At 40.0% G+C, this 22,522-nt stretch overlaps 1 pseudogene; it reads left to right on the top strand.

The window, feature by feature from the left end:
• The window catches only part of LOC126082389 (dnaJ homolog subfamily A member 4-like), a 66,161-nt pseudogene extending 43,866 nt beyond the window's left edge, over positions 1-22,295 (top strand).
• The last annotated feature ends 227 nt before the right edge of the window (positions 22,296-22,522 follow it).

Here is a 22,522-nt window from a genome sequence, read left to right as displayed (position 1 = left end):
TACCTGCCATACCTTAGATACACCTCTAACCACCTAAAGTTGATACTTCAAAGAAGAAAACACTCATCTAGATGTTTCTTTACAAAATAATTCCTGAGGGTGGGATTGACTTTTTACATCTCTAGTGCATGTGGCAAACAATATGTATGTAATAAGTGTTGAATGATTGGATGATTTTTAAAAATCACTTTCACGAACTCTCCTACATTGCTTGCTGGTGAGAATGAAAAAAGGTAGAGCCATTTTAGAAAACAGCTTGACAGTTAAATATATGCTTATTATACAGTCCAGTGATCTTAGTCCTAGGTATTTACCCATGGGAAGTGAAAACTTACGGCCACATAAAAACCTGTACATGAATGTTTATAGTGGCTAAACAAATAACTTTTTTATAAGGATCAGGACAAAGCTGGTTCCTATGAGGCAGCAATTAAAGATGTCCCAAATATCTAACTTTTCCAAGCAGCTGTACCACTCCATCATCTCTAACATCAACTAGTCTCTCACCTCAGTACTGTCCCTCCTGTCTTTGGGTTCCCTGATTTGCTGCAACTTCCCACAGAACTCATGAACCATATAAAGGAAATAGCTCAAGCGGTAGTAGAGGCGGGCAAGTCCCAAATTCGTTGGTCAGGCATAGACTTCTTCCTGGATATCAGTCTCTGCCCAAAGGCACTCAGCTTTCTCGCTCCATGGGCTGGGAAGCCCACTGTGCCATCTCCTGTGGGTCTCTCCTTCTTTGGTGGTGGGAGGCTCTCCCCTCTGGTCTGGAATTGGCTGTCTTTTAAAGCAAAACTGACCAATCCCCTTGGTGGGCCACAATTATCTTATTTGCACAACTCCACCCAATCACCTGGGTGGGAGTCACAAGACCATGGATAGAAAGGCCACACACAAAAGTAATTAATTGCACCACAGTGGTTTTGTTCATAATTGCCAAAAACGGAAACACAACTGTCATGGACTGAATTATGTCCCCCCCTCCCCCAATGTGTGCATCAATTTGGCTGGGCCATGGTTCCCAGTAGTGTATGATTTTCCTATATGTTGTAAATCCTGCCTCTATGATGTTAATGACAGGATGAGCGGCAGTTGTGTTAGTAAGGCAGGACTCAATCTATGAGATTGAATTGTATTTTGAAGCAATCTCTTGAGATATAAAAGAGAGAAGCCAGCAGAGAGACAGGGAGACCTCTTACCTCCAAGAAAGCAGTTTCAGGAACAGAGCTCATCCTTTGGACCTGGGGTCCCTGTGTGGAGAAGCTCCTAGTCTGGGGGAGGATTGATAAGAAGGCTGACAGAGAGAGAGAGCCTTCCTCTGGAGCTGAGGCCCTGAATTTGGACTTTTAGCCTACTTTACTGTGAAGAAATAAATTTCCCTTTGTTAAAGCCATCCGCTTGTGATATTTCTGTTATAGCAGCACTAGATGACTAAGAGCACAACCAAAATATCCTCCATTTGTAAATGGGTAAACAAACCATGGCTCATCCATACAGTGGACTACTATTCAGAAACATAAAAGAATGAACTATTAATTTTTTTCTACATTTTATTTAGTTTGTTATTGTTTTTGAGAATATACACAGCAAAACATACATCAATTCAACAGTTTCTACATGTACAATTCAGTGACATTAATTATACTCTTCAAGTTGTGCAACTATTCTCACCCTACTTTTCTGAATTGTTCCACCTTCATTAACATAAACTCACTGCACCCTAGGATTCCTATCTAATTTTTTGAGTTGCTATTATTAATTTGATCCCATGTATATATAGTTCTGGAAACCCTGGTGATGTAGTGGTTAAGAGCCTGGCTGCTAACCAAAAGGTGAGCACTTCAAATCTACCCGGTGCTCCTAGGAAATCCTATAAGGCAGTTCTACTCTGTCCCATAGGGATGCTATGAGTTGGAATTGACTGGACAACAAGGAGCTTGTTTTTTTTTTTTTTTTTTTAATATATAGCCCTTGGTTAGGGGAGTCCTTAAAAGAGCATAATGCTCAAGGCAGAACTTTTTAATAGTTAAGCTAAACTATTGCTCAGTTTTAAGATGACTTCAGGGGTATTTTTGGTTTAAGGTTTAAAGATTATCTCAGGGCAGTAGTTTCAGGAGATTATCCACCCTTCTTGGCTACAGAAAGTCTGGAGTCTATGAGATTCTGTTCTACATTTTCTGCCTTTTGATCAGAATTCTTCTATGCCAGGCACCATTCAGCTCTCCTGGTCTCCTGGCAAAGGAGGCAGTTGTTCATGTAGGCAATTAGCCACGCATTTCGTATCCACCTGCTATTCCTGACTCCCTTTCTTCCTGTGTTGCTCCAAGTGAATAGAGACCAATTGTTGGGCCTTGGATGGCTGCTTTAAAGCTTTATGACCCCAGATACATTGCAATGAACTAGGAGGTAGAACCAAAAAACCAAAAAAACCAAACCACTCTCATCAATTCCAACTCATAGTGACCCTATAGGACAGAGTAGAGCTGCCCCATAGAGTTTCCAAGGAGTGCCTGGTGAATTCAAACTGCCGACCTTTTGGTTAGCAGCTGTAGCACTTAACCACTACGCCACCAGGAGGTAGAACAGATTGCCTAAACAAGTCTTTAGGCAAATTAATCCAAATGTCCCATGAAACCATAATCCTAAACCTCCAAACCAAGGAACCAAATCCTGTGAGGTGTTTGGTTGCACCTAAGCAGCCTCAGTAGGTGTTCATTTTTGTTGTTGTTGTAAATATATCTATCACACATCTTTTGCCAATTCAACTTATTACAGGTGTACAACTTGCTGATGCAGTTGCAATAATCAGATGTGCAACCCTACCCTTAATCAGTGTGGTTTTTCCATCACCGTTAGCCCCCTTCCCCCCCCCCTTCTACCCCTGTAACCACTAATAAACTTTGGTCTCTATACATTTGCCTTTTCTTGTCTTTTTATATAAGTGAGGTCCTACGGTATTTGTCCTTTTGTGACTGGCGTATTTCACTCAGCATATTGTCTACAAGCTCCACCCATATTGTGGCATATATCAAGGCTAGTTCTGCTTTCAGTTTTCTGAGGAACTGCCACACTGTTTTCCACAAGGGCTGTACCATTTTACATTCCCACCAGCAATGGGTAAGTTTTCCAGTTTTCCCACATCCTTGCTAACATTTGCTCTTTTCTGTTTTTCTTAATCTTAGCCATCTTAGTGGCTGTAAAATGATACCTCATTGTGGTTTTGATTTGCATTTCTCCTATGGCTAATGATGCTGAGCATCTTTTTGTATGTTCGCTGGCCATTCGAATGTCTTCTTTGGTGAAATGTCTGTTCAAGTCATTTGCCAATTTTATGATTGAGTTATTTTTCTTTTTGTTGTTAAGTTGTCAAAATTTTATATATATGCTGGTAATTCAATTCTGGTTGGGTGTATGGTTTCTGAAGATATTCTCAAAGTCTGTAGCTTGTCTTTTCACTCTTTTGCTAAAGTCTTTTGATGAACAAAAGTTTTTAGTTTTTATGAGGTCCCGTTTATTTATTTTGCCTTTTGCTGTTTGTTCTTTTGTTACTATAATAGATAATTCATTGTTGAAATCTAGGTCTGACTGCATTGCCCTGCTTGTTCTTCTAAGAATTTTATGGTTTTAGTTTGCACATTTAGATCCTTAATCCATTTTGTCTGTCAGTTTGTCATACTGTGGGAGCTTGTGTGTTGCTGGAAGCTACGCCACTGGTATTCAAATACCAACAGGATCACACATGGTGGACAGGCTTCAGCTGAGCTTCCAGACTAAGACAGACTAGGAAGAAGGACCTGGTGGTCTACTTCTGAAGAGAATTAGCCAGTGAAAACCTTATGAATAGCAGCAGAACGCTGTCTGATATGGTTCTGGAAAATGAGCCCCTCAGGTTGGAAGGCACTCAAAAGACAAATGGGGAAGAGCTGCCTCCTCAAAGTAGAGTCTACTTTGATGACATAGATGGAGTCAAGCTTTCAGGACTTTCATTTGCTAATGTAGCCTGATTCGAAATGAGAAGAAATAGCTGTAAACATCCATTAATAATTGGAATGTAGAATGTATAAAGTATGAATCTAGGAAAACTGGAAATCATCAAAAATGAAATGGAATGCATAAACATTGATATCCTAGGTATTAGTGATCTGAAATGGACTGGTATTGACCATTTTGAGTCACACAGTCATATGGTCTACTATGCCAGGAATGACAACTTCAAGAGGAATGGCGTTGCATTCATTGTCAAAAAGAACATCTCAGGATCTATCCTGAAGTACAACAATGTCAGTGATAGGATAACATCCATGTGCCTACAAGGAAGACCAGTTAATACGACTATTATCCACATTTACACACCAACCACTAAGGCCAAAGATGAAGAAACTGAAGATTTCCACCTATTTCTGCAGTCTGAAATTGATCAAACATGCAATCAGGATGCATTGATAATTACTGGTAAGTGGAATGTGAAATTTGGGAATGAAGGAGGATCAGTAGTTGGAAAATACGGCCTTGGAGATACAAATGAATCTGGAGATCATATGATAGAATTTTGCAAGACAAACGACTTCTCCATTGCAAATACATTTTTTTTACCAACATAAATGGCGAATATACACGTCGACCTTGCTAGTTGGAATACATATGAATCAAAACAACTACATCTGTGGAAAGAGACGATGGAAAAGCTCAATATCAGTCAGAGCAAGGCCGGGGCCAACTGCGGGACAGACCATCAATTGCTTATATCCAAGTTCAAGCTGAAGAAAATTAGAACAAGTCAATAAGAGCCAAAGTATGACCTTGAGTATATCCCACCTGAATTTAGAGACCATCTCAAGAATAGATTTGATACGTTGAACACTAATGACAGAAGACTAGACAAGTTGTGGAATGACATCAAGGACATCGACATGAAGAAAGCAAGAGGTCGTTAAAAAGACAGGAGAGAAAGAAAAGACCTAAATGGATGTCAGAAGAGACTCTGAAACTTGCTCTTGAATGTCCAGTAACTAAAGCAAAAGGAAAAAATGATGAAGTGAAATAGATGAACAGAAGATTTCAAAGGGTGCTCAAGAAGACAAAGTAAAGCGTTATAAAGAAATGAGTAAAGGCCTGGAGTTAGGATACCAAAAGGGAGGAACATACTCCGCATTTCTCAAGCTGAAAGAATGGAAGACAAAATTCAAGCCTCGAGTTGCAATATTGAAGGATTCCACGAGGATAATATTAAATGATGCAGGAAGCATCAAAAGAACGTGGGAGGAATGCACAGAGTCACTATACTAAAAAGAATTGGTCAACATTCAACCATTTCAGGAGGTAACACACAATTAGGAACCGATGGTACTGAGGGAAAAAGTCCAAGCTGCATTGAAGGCATTAGTGAAAAATAAACCTCCACGAATTGAGGGAATACAATTGAGATGTTTCACCAAATGGATATAGCTCTGGAAGTGCTCACTTGTCAGTGTGAAGAAATTTGGAAGACAGCTACCTGACCAAACAACTGGAAGAGATCCATATTTATGCCTATTCCTAAGAAAGGTAAATTAATAGAATATTGAGATTGTCAAACAATATCATTAACATCACATGCAGGTAAAATTTTGTTGAAGATCATTGAAAAGTGGCTGCAGTAATACATGGACAGGGAGTTGCCAGAAATTCAAGCCAGATTGAGAAGAGGATGTGGAACTAGGGGTATCCTTGCTGATGTCAGATGGAGCCTGGCTGAAATCAGAGAATACTAGAAAGATGTTTACCTGTTTTATGGACTATGCAAAGGCATTCAACTGTGTGGATTGTAACAAATTATGGATAACATTGGGAAGAATGGGAATTCCAGAACACTTAATTGTGCTCATGAGGGGCCTGTACATAGATCAAGAGGCAGGTGTTCAAACAGAACAAGGGGATACTGTATGGTTTAAAGTCAGGAAAGGTGTGTGTCGGTGTTCTACCCTTTCACCATATTTATTCAGTCTGTATGCTGAGCAAATAATCTGAGAAGCTGGACTCTATGAAGAAGAACATGGCATCAGGATTGGAGGAATACTCATTAACAACTGTGTTATGCAGATAACAGATACAACCTTGCTTGCTGAAAGTGAAGAGGACTTGAAGTAATTACTGATGAAGATCAAACACCACAGCCTTCAGTATGGTTTACACCTCAACAGAAAGAAAACAAAAATCCTCACAACTGGACTAATAAGCAACATCATGATAAACGGAGAAAAGATTGAAGTTGTCAAGGATTTCATTTTACTTGGGTCCACAATCAATCTCCATGGAAGCAGCAGTCAAGAAATCAAAGGACAGATTGCATTGGGCAAATCAGCTGCCAAAGAGCTCTTTAAAGTGTTAAAAAGCAAAGATGCCCCTTGAAGGCTAAGGTGTGCCTGACCCAGGCGGTGGTGTTTTCAATTGCCTCATATGCATGACAAAGCTGGACAATGAATAAGGTAGATTGAAGAAGAATTGATGTCTTTGAATTGTGGTGTTGGCAAAGAATATTGAATATACCATGGACTGCCAAAAAAATGAACAAAGTAGGGGGTCACCGAAGAAGAGGAAGACCCTCACTGAGATGGCTTGACACAGTGGCTGCAACAATGGGCTCAAGCATAACAACAATTGTGAGGATGGCACAGGACCGGGCAGTGCTCTGTTGTACATAGGGTCCCTATGAGTCGGAAATGACTCAATGGAGGCTAACAACAACAGCAACAACAATCCATTTTGAATTTTTTTTGTGTGGACGGTATGAAGCATGGATCCTGTTTCATTTTTCTGCATGTGGAAATCCAATTTTTCCAGTACCATTTATTGAAGAGAGTCTTCTTTCCCCGTCAAATGGACTTAGCACCTTTTTCAAAAATCAGTTGACTGTAGAAGTGTGGACTTATTTCTGGACTCTTTAATTCTATTCCGTTGATCTATGTGTCTATTGTTAGATCAGTACCATACTGTTTTTATTACTGTAGCTGTATAGTATGTTTTAAAATCAGCAAGTATGAGTCTTCCTACTTTATTCTTTTCTTTCAACATTATTTTAGCCATTTGAGGCTTTTACTATCCCATATGAAGTTAAGGATTGTTTTTTCTATTTCTGTAAATAAGGCTGTTGGAATTTTGATTGGGATTGCATTGAATTTGTAGATTGCTTTGGGTAGTATTGATATCTTAACAATATTAAGTCTTCCAATCCATGAATATGAAACTTCTTTCCATTTATTTAAGTCTCCTTTAACCTCTTTCAGCAGCATTTTATAAAAGAATGAACTATTGATATACATGCACGACAACTTGAATGAATCTCAGAAGCATTATGCTGATTGAAGACAGTTTCAAAAGTCTGTATGAGTTTATATAAATGATGTTATAAAAAAGGCACAACTCTATAGGAATAGAAAACAGATCAGTGAGCTCTCGGGGCCTAAAATGTGGGGTTGGGTTGCCTACAAAGGAGCATGAAGGAATTTTTGGGAAATATACTATTCTATATTTTAATTGTGGTTACATGACTGTATGTGTTTATCAAAATTCATAAAATTGCACATTAAAAAAGGGTAATTTTCATATATATAATGATCAATGAATCTGACATTTAAAAAATTAGTCATATTATGTTAACTTTTTATGATTTCACTTGTCTTGTTGGAAGACGTGGTAAAAAAAATTAATTCTAATAAATCAATGCTTTTTCAAGGAAGACAAGTCTTGTATCACTAAAATGTAAAGCAAAAAAAATTTTTTCTGGGGTAACAAGTTTTCCATGAACTTGAAATTCTCATCTGAGATTATATCTGACATTTCCAGATTGTTTTAGAGTAAGAACATTTTGTAACTATTTAGTGTGGTGGAAAAAAATTCCACATTCAAATGTTAGGTTTTATTTAAGCTTAATTGAAGCTATGCTTTGTAAACAGTGTTTTAATTTTAAAATAACTATATACCCTTTGACCTAGTGATTTTTTACTTAGGAATGTATCCTAAGGAAACAATTAGACAAGAGCAAAGGATATTCATGGAAACATTGTTTATAGTAATGAAAAATTGGATATAGCCTAAATGACTCTCTTAGACTGGGTTCTCTAAGAGAAGCAAAATCAGTCTATGAATAGAGGGACAGAGAGAGAAAGTGAGTGAGTGATTTATCTGAAGGAAAGGGCTCACACAGTTGCAGAGGCTGGCAAGTCTCAAGTCTGTATGTCAGGTGTCAGGCTGGAGGCTTCTCCTGACTCACGTAGCTGCAGGTGCTGATGAATCCAAGATCAGCAAGTCAGGTGGTAGGCTGCAAGCTCACCAGCTGTGTAGGCTGATGAATCTAAGATTGGTAGGTAAGATGGTAGGCTGCCTCCTCACAGGCTGAGGAGGCCAACAAATCCCATGGTTGGCAGGCTATACAGCAGGTTCAAGTCCCAAGAACTAGAGGTCAGATGATGATGAGCCAGATGCAGGACCTACAGTAAGCAAAAGCCAGGGAGCTTTGCCAGAACATCAGTAGTATATGTTGGTTGCAGACCACATTTCCGAGGAAATCTTCCCTTACAACTGATTGGCTGATCATATCAGAGTACATAATGGAAGTGATTACATTATATCATAAAATGGAGGATAACTACATCATTGCATAACTGCCAAACTGCATCATCACACAACAGCCAAACCACTGAGAATCATAGCCAAGTTGACATATAACCTTAACGATCACAATGATCATCAATAAAAATTGGTGATATAAGCAATGTTATAACCACTAAAAAGATATGTTGTCGTCTACTATCAAGTCAATTCCAACTCATAGCGATCCTACAGGACAGAGTAGAACTGCCCAGAGGGTTTCCAAGGCTGTCATCTCTATGGAAGCAGACTGCCACATCTTTTGCAGAGCAGCTGGTGGGTTTGAACATCTGACCTATTGGTTAGCAGCTGAACACTTAACCACTACACCACCAAGGATTCTATTAAAAAGATATAGACCTATATTTATTAACACAGAAAAAGGGCCATGATACGTTAAGTGAAAAAAAAAAAAAAGCTGTAAAATAGAATATATGCTATGATCTCATTTTTTAAAAATGCATGTGAATGTGTATACATTTTGTGATTATATGCGGTAAACCCTGCAAAAGCCAGAATCTGTGTAAGGCGGAAACCTGTCAAAGAAAGAAAACTCAGATATTTTTTACTAATAGAGAGCAATAGTAAGACCGCATTCTGTCAGAGGTAGAAAACTTTCAAGACCTGGAAAAACAAAGCAGCCCTGTTGAGTTCTGGCTCTCACGGGTTTGACTGTACGAAGGAAGAAGACTGGAAGTTGAGAACAACAAAATATGGACAGTAATAATTTATTCACTCATAGTGGGATTATAGAGTTAATACTTTGGTGTTGCTTGCATTAAAAAAAATTAAAATGTTTTACTTTATAATTAGGAAAAAATTCCATTTGTACTAGAAAACAAGACTTGTCTACTGGTCCCCTCCCATCACAAATCATTAAAAACATAAAAACGATTATATGGATATCTTCTGTTAGGGATTGAATTATGTTTCCAAAAAATATGTGTTGTAAATCTTAACCTCAATGCCTATGGTTATAATCCCATTTGGAAAAAGGTTGTCTGTTATTCAGATAAGGAAGGATTAGTGTAGGGTGTGTTGAGTCAGTCTCTTGAGATATTACAGGGGTTAAACAAGCAAGCAGAGGAGAGAGATGATGTAAGATAGATGCCAAGACACATGGAGATCTCCAGGTAACCAGGAAGCAGAAGCTGGAGAGACAAAGACCTTCCTTCAGACCTGACAGAGGCAGAAAGCCTTGCCCTAGAGGCAGCACCCTGACTTCAGACTTCTAGCCTCCTAAATTGTGAGAAAATTAATTTCTGGTTGTTCAAGCCACTCATTTGAGGTATTTCTGTTATAGCAACACTAGATAACGAAGACATCCCCTACTACTAAAAAAAAAAAATACCTTTTTCTATGAAAACATAGCTAGTGGAGGTAGTTTAGCCTTTACAAATGTGAAACTTATAACACTGAAGGAGAAAATTGAGGATGTGTGCAAACTTTCATGGAACACAACAAGGATGTGTAGAAAGTATCAAAATGACTCAGTGATAGCTGATCTCAAAAATGCTCCAAGAATATACTCCCTGAAGGTAACTGTTGCCAATAGCTGGGCCAAGATAACACAGCTCATTCCATAATGAGTTATAAGTAGCAAGATACTGAAGTATAAAAGGTAGGAAAGAGCAGCAAAACTCAGCAGAAAAGATGCAGCATAAAACAGTGATGGGGACAGTCACCAAATATTTGGTCATTAATTTTTATAAAGACATAACAAATTGTCTCTAATGGAAGATCCAAAAGCAGAAATGTAAGAACTTAAGGAGAAGATGGTGGGTGAAGGGAAAACAGGCTTGCGAGGCTGAACACGGCTGTCCATGTTCCTTCCACTTGTTCATTACTGTTTGCTAAGTCATTCTTACATACTTCTTGCTGAGGAGGCCTTATGTAAGTCCAAAGGCATGCCTGGCATGTAGCTACTATTGTTCACCACTGCTATACCTCTGCCCTTCCACTGTGGGACGCGGAGATCCTGCTGCCTCCCAGGATCTGCCTTGTGTGTAAGTTTCCCTAATAGACTCCTTTGCTGCTACCTGGAGTTGCCCACCTCTTTCTTCGATCTCTCAGCACTATCCATTTTTGGAAACAAGTTTCACATTACCAGTCCATACTGGGACAACTGGCAAGCTAGCCAGGAAACTGAGGAAATGGTGAGTGGGAGTCAGACCTCTGTGGGGGAAATCCCAGGTTGGCCAGCAACCTCCATGTGGGGAGGTTTGGCCTGTATACTTGATGCGTGTGGACCACTGTGTGAGTATGGGCATACCCCCAAAACACTGAGTAGTAGCCTAGTTGTGGGGAGACATGTGCCTTCATAAGTGTGGAAAAGAAGCTAGGAAAGCAGTAGCAGCTGTGGGATGTCTGTGGCTCTGGGTTGTTTCGCTGACCACTGATGCCCAGGTAGCTGCAGAAGTGTGTGTAAGAGTTTTGCGGGAAGTTGGAAAGGGTTGAGTGACAGTCACACGTGGCCGTGAGTGACGTATTGAGCAACTTCATCCATGAACAGGATCAATAACTAGAAATGTTCACCTGCAGGTTTCTAAAGATGGGGGGAAGGAAAATGCCAAAGGCAAAGATCAGGGCAGCGTTGATGAAAGCTGACTGAGACACAAAAATGTGCAATCCTTGGGAGAACAAGTCTAGCAACTGAGATAAGGAGGTGATAGTAGAAGATGAGCCTGGCTTTGTGCCCTCCGAGCACAGCTGCTCGTTACCCGTAAAATGAAAGCTACCCTCAAACCTGATGACTATTGATAAGAAATCCCACCTGCCAGTTCTATGACAATGCACGAGTACATCCTCACTGAGTTGACTGAATTATATGGAAAATTCCAACAGGAAGGGAAGAAAACAATTGCAACTTGGTTATTATGTCTATGGGATATTGAGGGAGACAGTGTCTCTTTAAATGGAGCCGAGGCAGAAAAAATGAGTAGTATAACCATCCATCTCTCCTCCGGCAGCATTTACACGCAGCTTAGAACATAGAGGGCATACATGCCCTCATGAATTGGATCATCTTGTATTGTAGAAGGGTATGGCCAAATAAGGATCTTCCTGATATTGGTGGGAAGTGGTCTTCTGTAGAGGAGTTACAGCAACTAATATGGGAGCTAGTCATGTGCCATGCCATTTATGCTGAGCACCTCTGAGGACAAGACAATGAACTCTTTACAGCAGGAATGAAAGCTAAGATCCTACAGGTGGCCCCATCCTTTTGATATGGCATGCTGTGGCTATATTTAATCCCTTAGTGGACCAGATGGACTACCAGATGGGACAAGCCATAGCCAACTTGGGTGAAACTGAGAGGGCTAGTGAGAAGGGGGTGCAAGCCATGGGAAGAGAGAAAGGAAACGCTGAAAACCCTGTAAGATGACTGTCCAAGGGCCCCTTGAAAGTGACTCAAAAGCACATGTGGGTGGATTTATTGGCTGCCAGAAAGGCATTAGAAAAGATAGATAAACATTCAAATGTGGTTTTGGTCAATCTTTGGAAGGATCTGAAGTGGGAGCAACAATACCACCTTCTGGGTCCCACTGTCCCCCAGAGAGGAGTGCTCCTTGCCACTGGGTGGACTCTACCAATCCCTAGGCACTAGGGGTGGAACCGAGGTCAATGGCAAGTCAGGGCCCTGCTGGTGACCGGAGGCCATGTAGAGGTCACAATATTGGTCAAGAACAAATAAGCATCAGGTGCTAGCTCTGGTTGACACGGGGGTGGAATGTACCTTTATCTTTGGAAACCCTGAATGGTTTCGGGGACCCCCCCTTGGCAACTGTTGGGTACAACAGAAAGTCTATCCACATACATCAAGTACTCCTGACCCTACAAATAGGATGTACTCCCCCTAAACCATATCAAGTTTCTGTTTCCCCAACACTGGAATACGTTCTAGGGTGGTTGTCCTCATGGGACTGATTTTGACCACATCTGTGGGAGAATTCCGACTGTGAGTGGGGGTGGTAAGAGCAGTCTTGAGGGGAATGCAGCATAAGAACCAGTGACTCTGCCCCCACCACAAAGAGTGGTAGATAGCAGGCAATGTAAATTGTCCAGAGAACATACGGAAATCAGTGATACCATTTTGGAATTGAAAAGGGTAGGCATCCTCTGGGAAGCCCACAGTGCTTTTAATAGCCCTGTGTGACCTGTGAAGAAACCAGGTGGGTCCTGGCTTATGATCGTGGACTATAGAGAACTTAACAAGATGATTCCTCCTATACATGCTGCAGTTTTGAACATAACTTCCTTGTTGGAAACCCTTAGTAGAGACCCAGGCATGTATCACACTGTGTTAGACCTGGCTAATGTGTTCTTTAGCATCCCTCTAGTACTGTTGCCTCAGGAACAGTTTGCCTTCACCTGAGAGGAACAACAGTGGATGTTCCAGGTTCTACCCCAAGGGTATCTACATAGTGCCACCATTTTCCATGGTGTGGTTGCTAGGGATCTGACTCTTTTCCCCTTCCTGCTACTGTCTGTTGGTTTCATTACACTGGTGATATCATGTTAGTTAACATGGTTCTCTTTTACAGGAGTGTCTAGGTGCCCTAATCATCCACCTAAAAGGGAAAGGATGGGCTGTGAATTTCCAGAAGAAGCAGGGGCTGGGAAGATCAGTATAATGGCATTACCACCTGCCCTTCAACCCCCAGCCCATAGTCCTGGCGGAAAGAACGAACAATGCCCTCAAACAATAAATACAGGCAAGGCTTCCCTGATGGGGTGGACCAAGGTGATGCCTGAGGCTTTGAGGTTGATAAATTTAGCTCCCATTGGGGCTTTATCCCCATATGCCAGTCTAGAAGCCCCGAGTGACCTTCCAACAACAATATGAGTGACATCACAGGCTCTAGAAATGTATCTACCAAGATTGTTTCCAGAACAAAACATCATGGTCATCTGGGCACCTCCGGACTTGGAGCTGGGAAATGGAATCATCTATTGACATTTGTTGTGGATTACCCTACCAAGGTAAATTGGTTATTTCATCACCCTGGAGGTGGAGGAACTAATCGGCCTAACATGGGAACTCACCATCCTACTGCACAGAGGGCCTTGACGGTCACGCTTTAAATGGAAAGGAATGATGGCTGTATCACAAGGGATGGAAGTGGACCTCCTTTTCTGACATACAGAAAAATGAGTGTCTTTGCTTACACCCCCTCAAGTGACCTCCCCAGGGACATGTACTTTAGTGAAAAATGAATGTTGTACCTATATACCAGCATTACCACTAGAGCATAACTGATTTGCTAGGCCTTTTTTTTTTTTATAAAGGAATAGATAGAAGCCTTGGACACACCTGATGGCTGGTCAGCTGTGGCTGCCTAGATTTCCTCTTTCCCTTCTGGCTGGTGAGGTTTTTTTTTTTTCATTTTTATTGTATAGGTCTTTTCCTGGGTGTGTATGGGAGTTTTTCTGCTGTATTTGTCTATACTGACGGTGTGTTCTGTGCCTCAAACTATAGCAACACTGTCTGTCCCTACCTGCAAAGGTGTAACATCTCCTCTTGGGGCCCTCAGGGACATTGCAGAAGAGGAGGAACATGCCAGATTATAAGAGCTGGGCTCGAGGGGTGGACTGAAGAGGAAACAGGCTTTACAAGGTCAAACACAGCCATTGTCATGTGTTCTGCTTATTCACTGCCATATTTTTTTAATTCTTGCTGAGGCGGTCTTATGTAATTCCAGAGGCATTCCTGGCATATAGCCACTATTGTTCACTACCATTATAAAATCTTGCCCTCTCATTGCAGGGCTTGGAGATCTGCTCGTTTATGCTGCTGCCCAGGATTTGCCTTGTGTGTAAGTCTCCCTAATAAACTCCTTTGCTGCCACCCTGGAGTTGCCTACCTCTTTCTTTGGTCTCTTGGCACCCTCTATTTTGGGAGGCAAATTTCATGTTACCAATCCATTCCAGGACAGTGGGAAAAAGGGAGACCTGGCCAGAAAGCAGAAGGAAATGGAATGTGAGCTGGGGTTTATTATAGAAATACAAGAAAGTTTCAACATTAGAAAATATATTAGTATATTTTATCATATTGATAGATTTGAGGAAAAGAATCGTATTATTATCTCCATCAATGCTGAAAATGCATGTGATCACATTCAACAACCTTGCTTGATAAAAACATGGAATAAAATAGATATAGACAGATACTTAACACATTAAAATAGATTTCAGTTCAAAACCCAACATCTTGCATAACGTCAAAACTTAGAAACATTTCCAGTAAAGTAAGGAAAAAGAAAAAGATGTCCATTGTCACTATCATTTAACAGTGTGGTTTTAACCAATGCAATTAGACAACAGAAAGAAATTAGATGTATAAAAATTGGAAAAGAGAAAGTAACTAACTATTTGCAGATACAATTGTAAACCTGGAAAACTCAAAAGAATCAACGGAGAAATTATATTACTCAATAAAATAAATAAGGTACATATAAGCATTATAGCTCTACATATATATACAAATTATGATCAGGCAAAAGGGAGAAGTGGCGTAGTGGTTAAGTGCTATGGCTGCTAACCAAAGGGTCGGCAGTTCGAATCTGCCAGGCGCTCCTTAGAAACTCTGCGGGGCTGTTCTATTCTGTCCTGTAGGGTCGCTATGAGTTGGAATCGACTCAATGGCATTGGGTTAATAGGGAGAAGACACCCCATTTAAAATAGGCAACAGGAAAAAAAAAATATAAAATGCCCAGGACTTAACCTAAAAAAATATGCAAGATCCATATGAAGAAAATTTTAAAACTTTTTTTTTGTTGTACCTTAGATGAAGGTTTACAGAACAAACTAGTTCCTCATTAAACAGTTAGTACACATATTGTTTTACGACATTGGTTAACAACCCCATGATATGTCAACACCCTTCCTTCTCAACCTTGGGTTCCATATTACCAGCGTTCTTGCTGGTCTTTCTTTTTAAGTTATAATTTTGTTCTACATTTTTCTCCAGCTCTGTCCAGGACCCTCTATTGTGATCCCTGTCAGAGCAGTCAGTGGTGGTAGCCGGGCACCATCTAACTGTACTGGACTCAGTCTGGTGGAGGCCATGGTAGATGTGGTCCATTGGTCCTTTGAACTAATCTTTCCCTTGTATTTTTAGTTTTCTTCATACTTCCTTGCTCCCAAAAGGGTGAAACCAGTGGAGTATCCTAGATGGTCACTCACAGGCTTTTAAGACCCCAGACGCTACTTACCAAAGAAGAATGTAGAACATTTTCTTCATAAACTATATTATGCCAATTGAGCTAGATGTTCCCCGAGACCATGGTCCTCACAGCCCTCAGCCCAGCAATTTGGTCCCTCAGGGAATTTGAATGTGTCTATGGAGCTTCGATGATCTTGCCTTGTACGAGCTGTGCTGGCTTCCCCAATATTGTGTACTCTCTTACCCTTCACCAGAGTTACCACTTATCTATTGTCTATTTAGTGTTTTTCTATCCCCACCCCTCCCCTCTGTCATAACCATGAAAGATTGTTTCTTTTTGTATGTAAACATTTTCATGAGATTTTACAGTAGTGGTTTCATACAATATTTGTCCTTTCGTGATTAATTTATTTCACTCAGTGTAATGCCCTCCAGATTTATCCATGTTGTGAGATGCTTTGCAGATTTATCATTGTTCTTTATCATTGCATAATAAGCCATTGTGTATGTGTACCACAGTTTGATTTTCCATTCATCTGTTGATGGGCCTCTAGGTTTTTCCCATCTTTTTGCTATTGTGAACAATGTTCCAATGAACATGGGTGTGGATTTATCTATATGTGTGATGACTCTTATTTCTCTAGGATATATTTCTAGGAGTGGGATTGCTGGATCATATGGTATTTCTATTTCTAGCTTTCTAAGGAAGCGCCGTATCGTTTTCCAAAATGGTTATATCATTTTGCATTCCCACCAGCAGTGCATAACAGTTCCAATCTCCCTGCAGCCTCCCCTACATTTCTTATTTCCGTTTTTTTTTTATTTGTGCCAGTAATTTCAGGATGAGATGGTATCTCACTGTGGTTTTGATTTGCATTTCTCTAATGGCTAGTGATCTCAAGCATTTCCTCACGTGTCTGTTGGCTGCTCAAATGTCTTCTTTGGTGAAGTGTCTGTTCAATTCCTTTGCCCATTTTTTAATTGGATTATTTGTCTTTTTGTTGCAGAGGTGGTGGATTTTCTTGTAGATTTAGAGATTAGAACTTTGTCTGATTTGTAATAGCCAAAATTTTTTTCCCAGTCCGTAGGTTCTCTTTTTACTCTTTTGGTGAAGTCTTTTGATGAGCATAAGTGTTTAATTTTTAGAAGATCACAGTTATCAAACTTATCTTCTGGAGTTTGTGTGTTGTTGGTTGTGGTTTGTATGCTATGTATTAGGGCCTCTAGCATTGATCCTCTTTTTCCTTCTGTGAACTTCATAGTTTTTGGTTTTATATTTAGGTCTTTGATCCATTTTGAATTAGTTTAGGTATATAGTGTGAGGTATGGGTCCTGTTTCTATTTTTTGGAGATGGACATCCAGTCTTGCCAGTATCCTTTGTTAAAAAGACTGTCTTTTCCCCATTTGATGGACTTTGGACACTTGCTGAAGATCAGGTGACCGCAGGTGGATGGATTCATGTCTGGGTTCTCAATTCTGTTCCATTGGTCAATATATGTCTTGTTGTACCAGTGCTAGGCTGTTTTGACTACTGTAGCTGTATAGTATGTTCTGAGGTCAAGTAGTGTGAGCCTTCTACTTTATTCTTCTTCTTCAATAGTGCTTTACTTCTCCAGGGCTTCTTACCTTTCCATAGAAAGTTAATGATAATTTTTTCCATCTCTTTAAAGAATGTTGTTGGTGTTTGGACCAGGATTGCATTGTATTTGCAAATCATTTTCACAGTGTGGAGACCACCTGTCCATGAGCATGGTATGTTTTTTATTTGTATAGATTTCTTTTGGTTTCTTGCAGTAGTGTTTTGTAGTTTTCTTTGTATAGGTCTTTTACATCCCTGGTTAGATTTATTCCAAGTGTTTTATTTTTTTAGGGGCTATTATAAATGGTATTATTTTCCTGATTTCCTTTTCATCATTCTCTTTATTGGTGTATAGGAACCCAACTAATTATTGTATGTTTCTCTTGTATCCTGCTACTCTGCTGAATCTTTCTATTAGTTCCAGTAGTTTTCTCGTGGAGTCTTTTAGGTTTTTTACGTATAGCATCATGTCATCTGAAATAGGACAGTTTAACTTCTTCCTTACCAATTTGGATGCCCTTTATTTCTTTTTCTTGCCTTATTGCTCTAGCTAGAACTTCCAGCACAGTGTCAAATAGGAGTGGTGATAAAGGGCATCCTTTTAAAACATTCTTAAAGACATAAAAGAAAACTTGAACAAATGGCAGGACATACAGTGTTCTTGGATAGGAAGAATCAATATCATAAACATGTTAATGCTTCCTAACGTTGTTTATAAATTTAACTCAACCCAATAAAAATCTAAAAAAGTTTATTTTGTTGAAAATGTTTTAGTTTTGAAAAGTTAATCCTAAATTTCATAATTAAACACAAACAAGGAGCTAGAAAAATTGTGAAAATAAAAGAGCAATGAGAGTGGATAGCACTAAAAAAATATTAAATGTATTATAAAGCCTCATAATTATACTGCTGGCTTCTGGAAAAAGTGGAGTTAGTTCTATACCTCACAACTTACATCAGGATAAATTCCAAATGGATCAAAGATTTAAATGTGAAAAATAAAACCATAAATATTCTAGAAGGAAGTAATTTCTTTAAAACTTTGGACAGAGGAAGGTTTTTTAACTGTGACTTGAAACCAGAAGCTATAAATAAAATTTTGATAAATTTGACTCCATAAAAACAAATTTCTGCTTGAAAATAAAACCAAAAATGAATGCACACAAACACACGAAAAAAAACAGACAATAGGGAATAATATTTGCAACTCAGAGGCAATGGGCTCATCTTCCTAGTATGTGAAGAAGACCTAGAAGTTGAGAAGATAAAGACCAGTAATCCAACAGAAGGATGAACAAAGAATGTGAACCCCTGGAAGACTGATAAAAACCCCAAAGTTTGGTAACTTAGTCTGTGGGTGTGTCTGGGTGGGGTTGCCGTTCTTCTGCACTGATGGTGGTAGAATAAACTAGTATAATGCTTATGGACAGGACTTGGTTAATAAACTAGTGTAATGCTCATGGACGGGACTTGGTTATACCTACCAAAATTACTAACATATACAGCCTCTGATCCAACAATTCTACTTCTAGAAATTTATGCTATGGATATTCTTAAACATGTATAAAAAGAGATCTGTACAATGTTAATCATTGCAGCATTGTTTGCAAAAGTGAAGGGTGAGAAATTACCAAATGTCCATAAGTGGCAGATTACTTAAATATATACATACATAAACCTCCCAAAAACCTGTTGCCATCGAGTCAATTCCAACTCATAGCAACCCTATAGGTCAAAGTAGAACTGCCCCATAGGGTTTCCAAGGCTGAATCTTTACAGGGAGCCCAGGTAGCACAGTGGTTAAGAACTTGGCTGCTAACCAAAAGGTTCGCCATTCAAATCTACCAGCCAGTCCTTGGAACCCTATGGGGCAGTTCTACTTTGTCCTATAGGGTTGCTGAGAGTCAGAATTTGTCTCATCTTTACAGAGGCAGACTGCCACATTTTTCTCATGCGGAGTGGCTGGTGGGTTTGAAAAAAATTTTTTTTTGTTCAGAGAAATAGAGCAATTGCAGTTCCTGTTACTGGGATTGAAGAACAAAAGAATGGACTGGCAGTTTGTCTGTAAAGATTACAATCAGTGGCTGTAAAGATGCAATTGCTTGACATTGTGTACTAACTGTAGAACCAATTTTTAACACTGGATGCAATATAAAACTCCAGGCTGTAATCTGTAATCTGAGTTCATCAACTGATTCTTTTACCAAATGCTGTAAAATTATAAAATCTTCTTTGAAGAGGGCAAGAGAACTTGTCTTAGGCTGGGTTCTCTAGAGGAGCAAAACCAGTGAACTGTATAACGGCAGAAGGTTTATATATGTATATATATGTATGGAAACCCTGGTGGCATAGTGGTTAAGTGTTACAGCTGCTAACCAAGAGGTTGGAAGTTCAAATCCACCAGGCACCCCTTGGAAACTCTATGGGGCAGCTCTACTCTGTCCTATAGGGTCACTGTGAGTTGGAATCAACTTGATGGCAGTGGGTTTGGTTTTTGGTTCTTTACACACACACACACACACACACACACACACACACACACACATATATAAAACCAACCAAACCTGTTGCCATCGAGTCAATTCCAATCCACATCAACCCTATAGGACAGAGTGGAGCTGCCCCATAGGGTTTCCTAGGCTGTAATCTTTATGGAAGCAACTACCACATCTTTCTCCCATGGAGTGGCTGGTGGGTTCAACCTGCTGACCTTTTAGTTAGCAGCAGAGCTCTTTAACCACTGTGCCATCAGGGCTCTCTCTCTTCCAATATATATATATATAAAAAATGTATATATTATTCAGGGATGTTATGAGTTGGAATCAACTCAACAGCAATGGATTTTTGTATATATATATGTAGAGAGAGAGAGCATGAGAGAAATTAAAGAGATTTATCTCAAGGAAATGGCTCATGTGGTTGTAAAGGTTAGTAAGTCTCAAGTCCATGGGTTAGGCATCAGGCATTAGGCTAGAGGCTTCTCCTGATTCATGTAGCTGCAGCGGCTGATGAGCCCAAGATCCACAGATCAGATGGCAGGCTGCTGGCTCATGGCTGCAAAGGGTGACGAATCCAAGATTGGCTGGTAAGACGGCAGGCTGTTAGCCCAAGTTCCAAGAATGGGAGGTCAGATGCTGACAAGACAAATGCAGGATCCAGGGCCGAACAAAGGCGAGTGAGCTTTGCCAACAAGTCCACATATATTGGATGCAGATCACACCCCCAAGAAAACTCCCTTTCAACTGAATGGCTACTCATAACAGATCTCATCAAGGAGGTGATTACATTATATGAGATCTCATCATGGAGGTGATTACATCATTATATGACTACCAGAGTACATTATAACTGCCAAACCACATGCCCTGCCAAGTTGACACACAACCTTAAGGATCGCATTTGCTCTACAAGATACCAGGTTTTGTTATGAAGCTACAGTAATTAAGAAAGTATGATATTGGCACAGGGATAGACAATTAGACCAAAAGAACAGAAGTCTAGAGACAGATCCATGCATGTGGAAATCTGATATATGACAGGTGGACCATTCAGTAAATGATGCCTTATCGATTCCGATATGCATGAGGAAAAAATTAGATCCCCATTTCACACCACAAACAGACAAATTTCAGAAGGATTAAAGATCTAATTGGTAAATGCAAAACTTAGGAAGTTTAGAAGTGGGGAACTTTCCAGAATGTTTGGTGAAAGGGTAGTAGCAGTGGCTGCCCTAACTGTGCAGAGTGACACGCTCCTTCTTGCTCCCTCACACCAGCCTCGGCCCGCTCAATGGCTGTAGAAAACGGTGAAAGAAACCACTTGTGATGTTTTGGGGGTCAAACCCAATGTTACCCAGAAAGAGTTGAAAAAAGCTTATAGGAAGCTGGCCTTGAAGTACCACCTTGATAAGAATCTAAATGATGGCAAGACATTTAAACAAATTCCTCAAGCTTATGAAGTGCTCTCTGATGCAAAGAGAATTGTATGACAAAGGAGGAGAGCAAGCCATCAAAGAGGATAGAGCTGGTGATGATTTTGGTTCCTCCATAGACCTTTATTTTTGGAGGGGGTGGAAGGATGCAGAGAGAAAGGAGAGGAAAAAACGTGCATCTACTTTCAGTAACATTAGAAGATTTATATAAGGGTGCAACGAAAAAACTAGCTCTGCAAAAGAACGTGATTTGTGACAAATGTGAAGGCCAAGGTGTAAAGAAAGGAGCAGTAGAGTATTGTCCTAATTGCTGAGGTACTGGAATGCACATATGAATCCATCAGGTAGGACCTGGAATGGTTCAGCAAACTCAGTTTCTGTCATGGAGTTCCAGGGCCATGGGGAACGAATCAGTCCTAAAGATAGATGTAAAAGTTGCAATGGAAGGAAGATAGTTCAGGAGAAGAAGATTCTAGAAGTTCACATGGACAAAAGCGTGAAAGATAGTCAGAAGATAACATTCCATGGTGAAGGAGACCAAGAGCCAGGACTGGAGTCATGCGATATTATCATTGTTTTAAATCAGAAGATACCATGCTGTTTTTGCTAGACGAGGAGAGGACCTTTTCATGCCTATGGACATATAGCTGGTTGAAGAGTTGTATAACTTCCAAAAGCCAATATCCACTCCTGACAACCAAACTATAGTCATCACCTCTCATCAGGATCAAATTGTGAAGCATGAAATACCAAGTGTGTGCTAAATGAAGCCATGCCAATTTATTGTAGACCATATGAAAAGGGTGTCTAATTGTTGAATTTAAGGTAAACTTCCCTGAGAAAGACTTTCTCTCTTCCGATAAACTCTCGTTGCTGGAAAAACTCCTACCTGAGAGGAAGGAAGTAGAAAGAGACTGATGAAATGGATCAGGTAGAACTGGTGGACTTTGATCCAAACCAGAAAAGACGATGCCATTACAATGGGGCAGCATAAGAGGAAGGCGACTATCTCCACAGAGGTGAGGTTCAGTGTCAGACCTCTTAATGGAGGCCAGTGAGAATAATGCTCACTGCTGTCATTTTATGTGCAGTAGTGAAGAACTGAAGGACTGTAATCATAGTGTGCTCACAGCTTGCTATTGTCTTTGTTTTAATGTTCAACTAAAGCAGTGTTTTAAAGTTAAATGAAAAATAAACTCAATATAAAAAAAATTTAGAGGT

Source organism: Elephas maximus, chromosome 9, assembly GCF_024166365.1.
Source record: "Elephas maximus indicus isolate mEleMax1 chromosome 9, mEleMax1 primary haplotype, whole genome shotgun sequence".
NCBI lineage: Eukaryota > Metazoa > Chordata > Mammalia > Proboscidea > Elephantidae > Elephas > Elephas maximus.
The sequence above is the reverse complement of the archived record's forward strand: the minus strand, read 5'-3'. Positions and strand labels throughout refer to the sequence as shown.